General features: G+C 34.9%; 1 protein-coding gene across 1 annotated transcript in view; it reads left to right on the forward strand.

Moving 5' to 3' along the window:
* The window catches only part of LOC122796001 (contactin-associated protein-like 4), an 858,360-nt gene that overhangs the window by 287,066 nt on the left and 557,463 nt on the right, over positions 1 to 13,831 (forward strand). The gene's annotated exons all lie outside the window — the stretch shown is intronic.

Genomic DNA, 13,831 nt, shown 5'->3' on the forward strand with positions numbered 1-13,831 from the left:
TCTTTGTAAAATTAATGGCAGGACAGTTAAATGAATAAATAAATAAAAATACTGAAATCCATGTGAGCTAATTGTAACATAATATCTATTTATGTAGCATAAATGCATAGTTATGCAAATCACAATCAAATTAAAGAAAAAATGCCAAAAGAATTAACTATAGTTTATAGAGTATAACATGTAAGTTCAGACCTTCCTAGACTGAAAGAATAGTTACAGGAAATGTTGAAAAGATAAGATAAGAAACATGACTGATTGTCAGACAAGTAGCTTGAGTTTTTCTAAAGCATTATTGTTATTAAAACATAATTGTTAAAATGTTTACAGACAACACTCTTTGGTAATCGTAATAAAGTCACCATTGTGCATATATGTCACTGATAATCTGTTTGCAGGTAAAGGTTAAAAGTAAAAACACTCAGTTGCATCAAGTACAGCTAGCAGATGGGCTACAGTGTGCATACAGTTCAAATCAATTGTGCAAGAAAGTATACATACCTACTAGTGGTAGTAAACAGCAAAAGCTTTATAGAAAATGATCAAATCAGACAAAGGTCCACCGTTTGTTAGTAACCTAGTAAAGTAAATGTATAACCAAAGTGTTGGGCTGACATACATTCTATTCTCACAGCATAAAGCAGATAAACAATACTGCAATGCTGCAGGAGGAGGGGTACTTTCTCAGTTTTACACTGACTGTATAAACAGTATTGCACAAGGGTCTGAAATAGAGTTACAGGAAAAAAAATAATATTTCATTCCTTCTTGACAATACTCTTTTAGGGAGGAGGGAAAAACAGGTATTAGTGTATTAGAAATACTGGTTAATTGGATTAAACCTGACAGGATAAGATATTTTACAAGTTGTTAATAGCTGTCATAATAGTTATTATTGTACTGTTTAGTATTAAATTGTATTTACAACCTGTTAAACTGTAAAGCTATATAAGAGATGGTTTAAAAAACAACAGATGGCTTAAAATTGCTTTATTACAGCTATACAAGAGAGAGAGAGTAAAGATATGTAAAAAATTGAACAAAACTGATCACTATTTTTAATATTTTTTGGCAAAACAATGTTGGTATAAAAAAGAATGAATGCTTCTAATTCCTGAGTATGTAGTTTAAAATAACAGGATGTATGCCTCTGGTGGCAATTCCACTAAATACTTCTAAAGAGACAAGAATTTTTCAAAATGACGTTAAATATTAATGTTATTAAATTTGTAAGATTAGACTAAATGTACTTTATAGTCTTTGTATGTACAAATGCAGAAAAAATCAGTACAAATGATAGTCTTTGTATGTACAAATGCAGAAGAATTCAGTACAAATGAAATTGATGTCTAGCAATGAATATGTGTAGAAAAAAATGGGTCCAGGATAGCTACTAGATTGAAATGCATGAATAACAAACAGTCTGTGTAAATACGTACTGTACATGATACATTGTAATAAGTTCAAAAGTAATATGTCAAGTTGTAATATTATCACTGGTTTTAAGTTGGAGTCTTATTACTGGTTTTTGGACCATCATTTTATCTGTACTAGTATTGGTTACCCCAGTTAAAGGAAAATTAAATATTGTATTTATGCATCTAATAGACTAATATGTAAATAGCATTCTTCACTGTATACTTCACTGTCAACTAAAGTGTATAGGCAGTTTAGAAATGTTATGTTTAAAATGACATTGAAACTATATATTTTCAGTAGTGTATAAATGCTTGCAGTAGCACATAGGTCTTGTCTCTTATAGTTAATTCAACAGTTGCAAAAAGTTAATGAAACAGTTCTAAGTCATAAATTAAATTCTGTGATTGCAAAAGAATAAATTAATCAAGTTAAAAAATAAAATTAAAGCAGACACAGCTCATAACTAATAAAATATTTTCACAGAATGGTCTGCAAAAGAAAAAGTTGTTAAATACATTCAGTTTCGGTAGTAATACTTAATATCATTGTATTAACTGTGTAAAATTGCATTTTGACTTGTACCAAAAGAAAACTAAAGGTTTGTTTCTTAAAGTGTTTTCTATATAATGCGATCAAAAATACATATCAGTATAAAGTGTTTTGAGTATGTGTAAAAATAGAGGGAATTGTTAGATAATAAGAATATAAGGCTGAAATTAATTCTGTTGTAAATATACTGAAAGATAAAGCAGATAATGAAAAGTCTGCTTGACTATATGTATAGAGTTTAGCAATGTAAAATGTGCATTCATACTATATGTATAAGAGACAGGCTTCTCTTCACAGGAAGCAAGCATTACATGATTTTCTCATGTTTGCAGAACAAATATCTATTAACAGACATCCTTTTTTATAAACTCAGCAATATGTGATGTTTTTTTCAGAAGGAACAGAACAGACATTTCCTTTCATACTTCTGTTATTCTGATTTCATGCATTTGTGCATTTTCACATCAGCAGAACTGCTGACAGGACAATAGAAAAGTCTAAAAACAGACATTATGTGACTTCCCACAGAAGGCCAAAAAAAATACCTAGAGGAAATAGCAATCTATGTGCATGACTAGCACTCTATATAACAACTGTTGTAATTCAGTTATGTGACAGAAAGGGACAGAGAGAGGTATTTTGTAGAAGTCACCATTCATATCTGTAATGAAGGAAAACTTTGTAAATATATGCTACAAACTAAGAAAGAGTACATGTCATTTGTTATAAAATAAGTTATCTGTAACTGTGCTTATAGCTGCAAAATATATTTCTTTATCAGTGTGCAATTTGAAAGGCTTGGTGCTTTAAACAGACTACAGATGGAGTCATGCAAAGCTCTGTGTCTCTGATTCAGCAATAAATAGCCAGCAAGACTGTGTGTCTTAAGAAGACTTTGGATCCAGAATAGCACAGCATAGAAGAAGAGAGCGTAAATTAAAATAAAATTTTCAAGAATGTCCTGAGAATTCTGCTTTATTACTACTATTTCATTTTGGTTATGGGAGAGTCCAACTGGGTACAATGCCCATTTTCAGTCGAGGCTCAAACTAGAATGTAAGTTTTTTTCAGCTTTAGACTCAGTCTTTCCAAGGTCCATGCATCTCTTGCATACAGCATTTTTAATCCTGGCATCCCTGCCCTGTCTTCAAAGCTGAATTAGTCAGAAATGTATATACCATTACCTGCCTGCATGTCTGAGCTTCTCAGGTGCTCTTTATTTACTTTTGGATAATTTAACTCTCTCAACATGTTGTGGATAAGGTTACTGTAAGGCATTGACACTTTAGTTTATGGCCTCATCTCAGCTGTCTAACAATTTGATTAAAATCTCAGATAGCAAAATAGGTCATCATACATGTTAACAAATCATTAAACAGTTAGACAACAAACAACAATGTCACGAATGAATGAAACTCTTTCTGCCCTTCTTCAAATAGAAAAGATAGCATAGTCTCAACTCATGAAATAGTCAACATGAGAGCAGCTGCCCAACAAATAAAGTATAACAAAATACTACTTAAATGAAGGTTAACAACTAAAATTTATAACAACACCCTCCCTCCCAGTATGGGTGAGCCAAAAACTGCTATTCACTCCTGTTCTCCCTCGCCTGGCTCTTTCAGTACTCAAATGGATGCTCAAATTAATGTCACTTATGTTGTAGTCAAGACTTTATTCTTTCAGACCATGCAGCTGGACCTAATCAGAACTTTTTAGAAAAACAACTTACTTGCATTGTTATTTCAATACTACAAAAATATAGAAGTCAGTTTTCAGTGCAAGGTATTCTAGTGGGCAGACATGGTTGTCAGCATGTCCTTCCAGTGTGCAAAAGTCTTCCCATACTATTTTTGGCATTCAGCTGTAGTAAGGCAGAGGGGTAATGTGGGTTTAGTCCATTGTGTGTAATTCCATTTGTATGTTATGAATGTGAACCCTGTACCAATGTTAGAATACGTTTCTGATAGTTGTAAATAATACTTCATGCCTGTATATAGCTGTTTGCATTTAGTGAAGATATTATTACACTTACTTACCATTGTAATTAGCATTTGCATTTGTACTTTTGTGAAGTTTTCCACCCTGGCCTTCCACTGAAAATAGGCAGAATGCCTAGTTGGAATGCTCAATGTAATGAACATGACTAACTAATTAAGTACTAATGAGCAACCTATCTACCTCAATAACTAAAGAAAGAAACACACATTTCTTACCAACAAAATAAGACTGCCCAAATAACACACTTTGAAAAAAAACAAAAACAAAATGACTAACAGTAAAAACTAGAAAATGAAACTACGGTCAAGATGAGACCCTGACTATAATTTATTAAAGAGTAAGCACTTTCGTCTTACAACATGCAAAACTTCTTCAAACTATTAGTCAATTAAAACATTCACATTAGCATAATCAAATGAAACTCATGTAAAAGAAAATGCACCAATAAAATTAGTCCTGGAGGGCCACTGACCTCTAAAGCGGTGTGTCAAATTAATCAGTTAAATCCCCTGGTAACCTCTTAACTTCACACTAATCAACTATTAGTACGACTAAAAACATTCCCTTTGTTATACATATTTTTATTTTAAAAAAATAAATAAATAAAGGTGCAATTGTCACCACTTCTTTTAATCCTGGCCAAACACATGAATTCAAAAAATCTGCCAGTACATTTCTCTGGCCTCATGAAACAATTTCCATGGACCGCCTCTTTCATTTCTTTGAATGAATGATCCTGAAGTATAGAAATGTGTTTGTAAAGCTCATTAGAATTTTTTTCTTTTCTTATATCATAAATGTTCATAAATTCGGTCCTGGAAATTCCATTCCATTTTACCAATATAAAAACAGTGCCATTGCTGGCAAAGAGCCACATAGACCTGCACTTTAATTTCACAGCCCAATTTAAATTTCATTCAGAACTGTCTATCATTAATCACAAAGCTGTTTCCTCTTAATATCCATTTGCAATACATTAATTCCTCCTGTTCCTGGGTGTTTAATAGTACTGATTTCAAGATCCAGTGTATTGAAAACAGTAAAAGTAAAAAAAATGAAAAGGGATAGGAATGAATATCCATGTGGGGCAGGCCTATCCGAATCTGCCTAATGTACCACCAAGGAGCAGAAGAAAGGTGATAAACAATGAGGTTTTCTTGGAAAATAACAACAATGAGGAAACTATTACAGATATTGTGGCAGATAATAATCAACAAGAAGACAATTCCATACCTAAAGAATCATACCCTTTAGGTGAACATCCTTTAAGAAGATCCAAAAGAATCAGGAACCGGAACAACATGAATAACCAATGGGAAAGGAGAGAAGGGAACCAGCCCCCTTTAAGGGACCTATTCAAGCCATCTTTTTGGAATCAACCCCACAATCGCCACCAATCTTAGACCAACAGGAACTGATGAATTAATGAATGAAAATATCATTGTGATGGAGAGGGTTAATGTAGTTGCAAATTAAAGTGATTTCAAAATATACAATGTTTCCAATACAAATATCGATGGAAATAGTTTGCAACTATTTTCAGAAGGGTTTTCATTTGTGCTTGATTGAATGGCAAATTTGACAGAGACTTTGACTTAAAACTGTATTTAAGGAAATTGAATTTGGCATTTTTATTTAATCAAATGCCATAGGTTTTAAATACACCTAGAGTAGCAAGCACTTTCAGTCCACCATTGCACCATTGTTTATCATTGTTTGAGAGAATTTGTGAAATTGACTTGAGAAAAATGTTAACACACCACCAAAAATTAAAGAAATGGAATATGACAAAGGATGAAATTGAATTAATACATTTTTTGAAAGGACAGAAAATATGCATAATGACCCCAGATAGAGGTGGTGGTTTGGTTGTAATGGGTATGATGGATTATGATAACAAGATCCTTACTCTTTTAAAAGGGCAAGCATATGTTAAGTCAAGTATTAATTATCTCAATATCACATACTGGAACATTGGGAATCAAATTGAAGATATGTTCATTGATGGAAGGATAACTCTGGATGAATCTAATTATTTGAGTATCCCAGCTCTGAGAACCCCTATTATTTTTTGGGGTTCCTAAATTACACAAAAAAATTCAAGAACCTCCGATGTGTCCAGTTGTGTATGTGAGGGGCTCTATAACCTATGCCAGTGCAAAATTTTCTGGATTCTAAAATAAAACTACTATTAAAAGAAGAAACACATCTGTGTAGAGATTCCTGGCAATATTTCGAATGTATCAATCAGTCAGATTTTCATGCAGAGGGCATCTTGGTGACTATTGATGTTAGAGGTCATTATACAGTCATTCCCCACTCAGAAGGGGTCTCCTGGTTTGTTGATTACATAGTGAAAAAAGGAGTGTCACAACAACAAAATAATTTATATGAAGAACTCATGGGGATTATTTTAAAGAATAATTTTATCTCGTTTAATCAAAATTGTTTCCTTCAGAAAGAGGGGGTAGCCGTGGGTTCATTGGTTGGATCCCTATTTGCTAATATTGTAATGCCTGTATGGGAACAATGGTATGTCTTCAATACTCCTTTTCAGGCAAAAACAGGTTGTTTGTATGAGTGATTATTTGAATGACATTTTTATCATATGGAAGGGCAATAAAGAGGAAATTAGGGCTTTTGTTGATTACCTCAATGGCACCACTACATTTTTGTCATTTACTTATAATACTAACTATACTCACCTACCATATTTGGATGTATTACTAGTTAAGGACATTAATAATAACCATTATATGTCACAAATTTATAGGAAGGAAATATTTTCAAATACGTATTTACATTATTCTAGTTTACATCCACTTCATTAAAAGAAAGGTATCTTAAAAGGCCAACTAGTTCAAGTTGCCCATATGACTACCATGGATCATCATTTCAAAAAAAGGAATGTGAATTTTGTTCTTGATTAGGGGTCATCCAGCATTTTTGGTGAATGAAATTACTGCAAAATGAAATAGCGATTATTTACCCCCTTATTGAATGTCACTATTAAACCTCATTTTGAGTACGACCAGGAGCAATTCCTTTCCCCTATTTCTGTCTCCACATCTTTCATCATGACTTTTGAGCTGGACAGTTTTATTCTTAAGTCCATCTTGATTAAATACTGAGGTATTTTACATGAAGATCGTGACCTCGGAAACATGGTGGGAGAGGCTCCTTTGGTATTTTTTAGAAGAGGACACACTCTTAAAGACTTATTGCAGAGAAGGGGACCGCAAAGAACATCTAATACAGGCACTTTTAGATGTGGTTGATGCATGTACTGCAAATGGTTATTAACAGGAAACAACTTTGTGATTAATGATAGACAGTTCCAAATTAAATTTAAAGTGAACTGTGAAGGTAAAGCACTGGTCTATGTGGCTCTTTGCCAGCAATGCCGTGTTTTTACATTGGTAAATGGAACGAAAGTTTCAGGACCGAATTTATGAACATTTATATAAGAAACATTTTTACATTGGTAAAACAGAACAGAAGTGCGGGGATCAAATTTATGAACATTTATATAAGAAAAGCAAAAAATACTAATGCACATTACAAACACATTTCTGAATTTCTGGGACATTCATTCAAATTTACAGCTTTGGAACATATTATATGGGGCCAAAGAGGTGGTCTGTGCAAATTGATTATGTGGCCACAGAAATGTACTGGCAGATTTTTTGGAATTCACATATTAAGCCAGGATTAAATTAAGTGGTGACAATTACACCTTTTATAAAACTTAAAATGTTTAAAAGATAAAAATATGTATACCAAAGGCAATGTTTTTATTCATACCAATAGATGATTAGTGTAATGTTAAGAGGTTGTCAGGGGATTTAATTGATTAACTTGACACACCCCTTTAGAGGTCAGTGGCCCTCCACAACTAATTTTATTGGTGCATTTTCTTTTACATGAGTTTCATTTGATTATTTTAATGTGAATGTTTTAACTGACTAATAGTCTGAAGAAGTGCTGCATGTTGCAAGATGAAAGCACTTACTCTTTAATAAATGATAGTCTGGATCTTGTCTTCACCGTAGTTTTATTTTCTAGTTTTTACAAATACACACCCTTCTTTTATCAGAATGTGTAGAATTCAGTACTAATAAAGGGATTATTATCAACTCCATGAGGATCTTATTTAAACGTATGATCAAAGGTTGATAAGATGCCTTTAGGCCTTGTAATCTCATTTTTGTACAATTATTATAGCAATATGTCCACTGGATACAAGTATCCTTTTCTGGCCCAAACCATAAGTGCTGCCTGGCTGGGTGACCTGCTTAGAGTTACGTGGTGCACAAATGAAAGTAAGTAATCAAACTCTGCACCCTGTACTCCCAGACAGCAATGTAAAGCAAGTGCAGAGTAACTTATCAGTATCTGGTACTGGCTTTTGTATCCACAATGACAGATGCAATATGCTGTAGAAATGCAGGGGCTAAAACTAACATAAAGCAGAGTGCTGCATCTTTGGCACAGAGGGATGAAGTCCTGACTACAAATGAGATGCCAGGAGACTGAGTCCTTGTCAGAGTGCCAGATGAGCAGAATAAAGTGGATGTGAGGAAGTTGAAAATGTTGGTTTTCAGTCCTGATGGGATTGAGGTGCTCCAAGAGAGGATTAAAGGTTACGTTTGCACCATTTTTAGATGTTAAATGTGACTTTCATGCTACCAAGTTACTCATAGTAGTCTTCAATGGTCACATGTACAAGAGCCCATATGAGTAATGGAGAAGGTACTGTAGACAGTGTTACGTGAGTGCTCACACCAGCCACTACACTGTGTTGTTAGGGTTTATCAAAAGTTTCTTCTCATACTACTTTGTAAGAGGAAAATAATGGCTTTTGATATCAGTGTATCAACTAGCCAAGGGAGAATTATGGTCTCCATTTAAATGCTGGCGGCCTCAGTCTGTGAGCATGAGCTAGACCTTCAGGACACTGGAATGAGAGTGTCACCTGATAAAGTGATGTAAATAAACTGGATCTAGTGGGTGGAATAACAGGAAATAAAACAGTCTTTATGACTGCCTGGATGATAACCATTCAGAGACAGCTTCTGTCCTTGGGATAAAGTCTAAGACAGACAGCCAACAGGCTAACTTATCTGGAAAGAAAAGTTTTCTGACTGAATGATGTAGGGAACAAGTCAGCTAATCAGAATAAAGAAAATAGGCAGGTTTGTGACAATAGTTTCATAATCAGTAGGCATATGGGGCACAAAGTATTTAGGAAAATAAAAAACTAAGTAATGCAGAGTGTATATTACTTCCAAAAATATGTTTCTGAAATCAGGGCAAGCTCACAGATATGCTTTGTGTGTCTTTTGTCACATGCACAAAAATGATTGTTATGTTTTTATATTATTTGCAAGCTAAAATGTACAGATTAAAAAAAAAACAGAAATACTAGTTTGCAGAACAGTCTGCATCAACATAACTTATGGAAATGCAGTATTGAAATCCACAAGTCATAAAACCCATTTGTCTGTTTCATTATGCTGTGCAGGTATTTCATTATAATGTCTGTCTTCCCCTATTCATGTGTACCACTTTATAGTTTATTCCTTTTATGGGACATTTTATTGGACTTTCTATAATTTAAAACAATAGCCCAAAGGATATTTGCAAATTAAAAACAATTGCATAAGTGCTCATTTAAACAAGCACTTTAATGGAATATTCTGCATTAGTTTCCAAATTTAGAAATTATCCAGATGGTATACTATTTACAGTGGATTGCCAGTTCCTGAAAACCAGCATGTCAGATCAACTGAAATGGAAGACGGGAGATCAGAAATATCTTGAGTAGCAATATGGCAAGACATTTGCTCCTGAGACAACATGCCACACTTCTTTTTTTATATTTATGCAATTTACTGATCTCATTCATTCTGTAAGCCTATAGGTTTAGCATTCTCTCTTTGACATGATTGTGCCTTGTCGGAATGCATGATTTAATTTATGCTGCATATCCCACAACAACTTCCAAGTAAAACATGGAGAAAGCAGACATTAAAGCAAACAGTGTAACAATGAGTACAGAAAAGCAGTCACACTAATGACCTGTTTACAGCTTCACAATGGATTGCCTACCTGTATGCACTTGCTTGTTTTAGTAATACACATCAGGAATGTCATTTTTGTAATAAATCTTTTGCTGATCTTTATCAGAGGTACAAAATTATGGATGTAGGTATGTGAAAACAAAAATGAATATTTCAACTCTGCAGTTCTAGTTACAATAACCAAGCATGGCATTACTTTCAAGTTAACAATAATAGTGCGCTAATATTTTTGTAGAGGTCAGCAACTTAATTTTATTTTATTTTATTTATTTTATTTTATTTTACATTTGTTGACCGGGCTAGTCTAACTGGATACATGTCCATTTTCAGTAGAGGCCTGGGGAGATAGCTCCAAAAACACAATTGCAAAAATGTTGGTACAGTACAATATTATTACAGATGATGTTAGTAAAATACCTTACTACTTAACAATCTAAACAGAAACACTAAAAAATATACATTAGAATGATGTTTCTATATACATTAGCTTAATTTACAAGATCATGGTCTCTATGGTTATTAAGGAAATACTGAAGTTAATACAGAAGAGTAATAAGTAAGCAGTGCCCAATAATAAAAAGATAGTGAGTTAGTCAGGGTTAGTACAGGAGCATAACCAATGTGTTCTAAGGTATAATTTCAGTTTATGTTTGAAAAGTGATACTAAAGACAATGATGAAAGTTCACTGGGAAGTAGGTTCCAGGTTTTCCCAACAGTGTTAGAGAACAGAGAGTCTCCTGCCATGTTGTTGGATTTACTTATGCAAACAAGTAGTTTATTTGATAATCGTAAGTTTTTAAGATATTTATAGGGGGTAATGAGGCTAGAAAGTATTGGTATATTGCTAGTTTGGTAAAGGGTCTTATGGGCAATGGTAAGCTGGTGAAATTGAAGCTGATTTTGTAGCTCTAGCCATCCTAGCTGCTTTAGATTAAGACAGTGGTGGGTTCTAAATGGAGTGCCAGTGGCAAATCTAGCAATATTATTGTAGGAGTTTGCAAGTTTGTTGAGGCTGTTTTTTGACAGATTAGTGCATATAGGCGAAGTCTGGAAATTAGATGAATTTGGGTTATAGTGGTTCTAGCTAATGGTGTAAGGAAGGGTTTGATCCTATAGAGGGAGCCCAGTTTTTAATTAACTGTTTTTATTGTATTGTTAATATGAGTGTAAAAAGTTAAGGTTGCTGTCTATTGTTATTCCTAGAAGTTTGGTGGTTGGGTCAGGAGATATGAGAGTGCCATTATTAGATATGACTGTGAAATCTACTGGGGTGGACTTCCGGGCAGGGTGAAGAGCAAGAGTTTTGTTTTTTTGGGGTTCAAGAGGAGGCAGCGCTGTAGAAACCATTTTTCAACTGTATTAAATGCCTTTTGGGTTAGGGACTATAGTTCAGATGGTGAAGTGGCTGAGTATATTATTGTGGAATCATCTGCATATTGTATACAGGTAGCTTGAAGAATTGCTGAGTGTAGGTCATTAATAAAAATGGAGAATAGGAGCGGGCCTAATATGGAGCCTTGGGGGACAGCAAGGGTAATGGGGAGGTGGGTAGATAGATTATTATCCCATAGCACAGCCTGCTGTCTATTGTCTAAGTATGACTGGAACCATTGTATAGTCAGTGTATCTAGTGAAAGGGATTTGAGTACATTTATAAGTACCTGGTAGTTAACCATATCGGAAGCTTTAGAAAGATCGATAAAGAGTGCAGAGGAAAGAATGTTGATGTTACTGCTTTTGTTAATGCAGTCAGAAAAGGATAAGAGGGCAGTGGTGGTACTATGGAATGGTCTAAAACCATGTTGAAAATTAGCAAGTAAGTTGTTTTGGATTAGATGGTGTAGTAGTTGCCTATGGATGCATTTTCCATTATTTTTGCCAAAGGAGAAAGTAAGGCTATGGGGCGATAGTATGGTGAGATTGAAGCTGATTTTGCAGCTCTAGCTCTATGAGGCGATAGTTTGAAAATTCATTCGAGTTACCACCTTTATGAAGGGGGATAATGTGAAAGATTTTCCAGATAGTTGGGATGATACCTTCATTTATGTTTCTGTTAATCAGTATGGGAATGGGATAGGCTATGGCTTTAGCTGCTTTTTGCAGATATTCTGCAGGTAGTTGGTCAGCTGAGGGGGTGGTTGGTTTTAGTTTTTGGAGAAGGGTGCAAATAAGGGAAGCTGGAACTGGTTGTAACTGAAATTAAGGGAGTGAGCTAGTAGTAGAGGTAGGCAGAGTTGAGCTATCAGGGGATAACTGATTGGCAAGAAATTGGATTGCCTCTGTGAAAAAGGTCTTGAAGGCATTGGGAATTTGCTTCGGATTCTCATGGTTAGTGCCTTGTGGGGTTGGTGTAATGGATTGCCCTGGATGTAGAAGTATGTTAATGGTTGCCCAAAACCTTTGTGGTTTATTTTGGTGAGTTTGCTGGAGTTGGAAGTGAAAGTTTCTTTTATCTAAGAGAATAGCTTTTTTTGTATTATTTCTTAGCTGTCTAAATTTTTGTTGGTCTGTTGGATTTTTAGTAGTTTGCCATTTAGCCCAGGATTTGTTTCTAAGTAGGAAGTTTTGCCTGGTTTCTTTTGAGAGCCATGGGGCAGGTTTAGTCTTATTTCTGATAGAGCGTGTTGGTGCATGGTGGTCTAGGATGGCTAAAAATTTGGAATTAAAGTATTTTACGGCTTCTTCAAGTGAGAGGTATTTTACTGGTGACCAATCACATGCCTTAAGTTCACTTTGGAAAAGATCAGGGTTAAAATGTTTTTTTGGTCCATATTGTCCTGTATGTACTTGGGTAGGGTGGCCACGGTGGTGCAGCGGTTAGCATTGTCACCTCACAGCAAGAGGTTCCCTGGTTTTATCCTTAGCTGGGGTGCCTTCTGTGCAGAGTCTGCATGTCCTCCCTGTGGTCATGTGGGTTTTCTCCGTGTGCTCCGGTTTCCTCCCACATCCCAAAGACATGATGTAGGTGGATTGGACACTCTAAATTGGCCCTAGGTGTGAGTGCACGTGTGTGCCTTCTGTGGAAGGTTGGGCGCCAGGCTGGCAACTCAACACCGTAAAACTCCACTGCCAATAATGAGCGAACAGGTAATCCACTGTGGCAACCCCTAACCGGGAAAAAGCCGAAAGAAGAAGAACATTTATATTGTCCTGTATGTACTTCGGTAGGGAATATTGATCTTATGCCTGGTTATATAGGTCACTGAGTGGTCACTTAAATCATCTGGGAGGGTCTCTACTTTATATGTTTGTTGAGGATTATTTGTGAGAATCCAATCTAAGGTACTTTCTTTATTATTAGGTTTGTTAATCCTGGTTGAGTAGGTAATGGTCTGAGAAAAGCCATAAAGGTTAATATGGGAAGTAGGGTGTTCAGTGCTACAGCACTTCCAATCAATATTAAAGTCACCAATGACTATAGTTTCTTGTGGGAAATTTATAGAAAGCCAGCTAAGGATATATTTGAGGGTGTTGATGTTGTTACCAGGAGGAAGGTAGATACAGATGATATATATATCTATATATATATATATATATATATATATATATATATATATATATATATATATATATATATGAAGTATATTGAGCTGAATTAGAAATAATGATTTCAGCATTATTGTCTAGAGGTGGTTTATGGTCTGAAGAAGTAACTTGTAACCCTGCTTTGTATAGGATTGCTACCCCTCCTCCCTTCTTGGCTGAGCAGTCTAGTCTCAGGATATTGTAAGCAGGTGGGATGACTTCATTGTCTTGAGTTGCAGGTTTTAACCATGTTTCT

This window comes from Protopterus annectens, chromosome 2.part2 (assembly GCF_019279795.1).
Source record: "Protopterus annectens isolate FY-2018-M chromosome 2.part2, PAN1.0, whole genome shotgun sequence".
Lineage (NCBI taxonomy): Eukaryota > Metazoa > Chordata > Ceratodontiformes > Protopteridae > Protopterus > Protopterus annectens.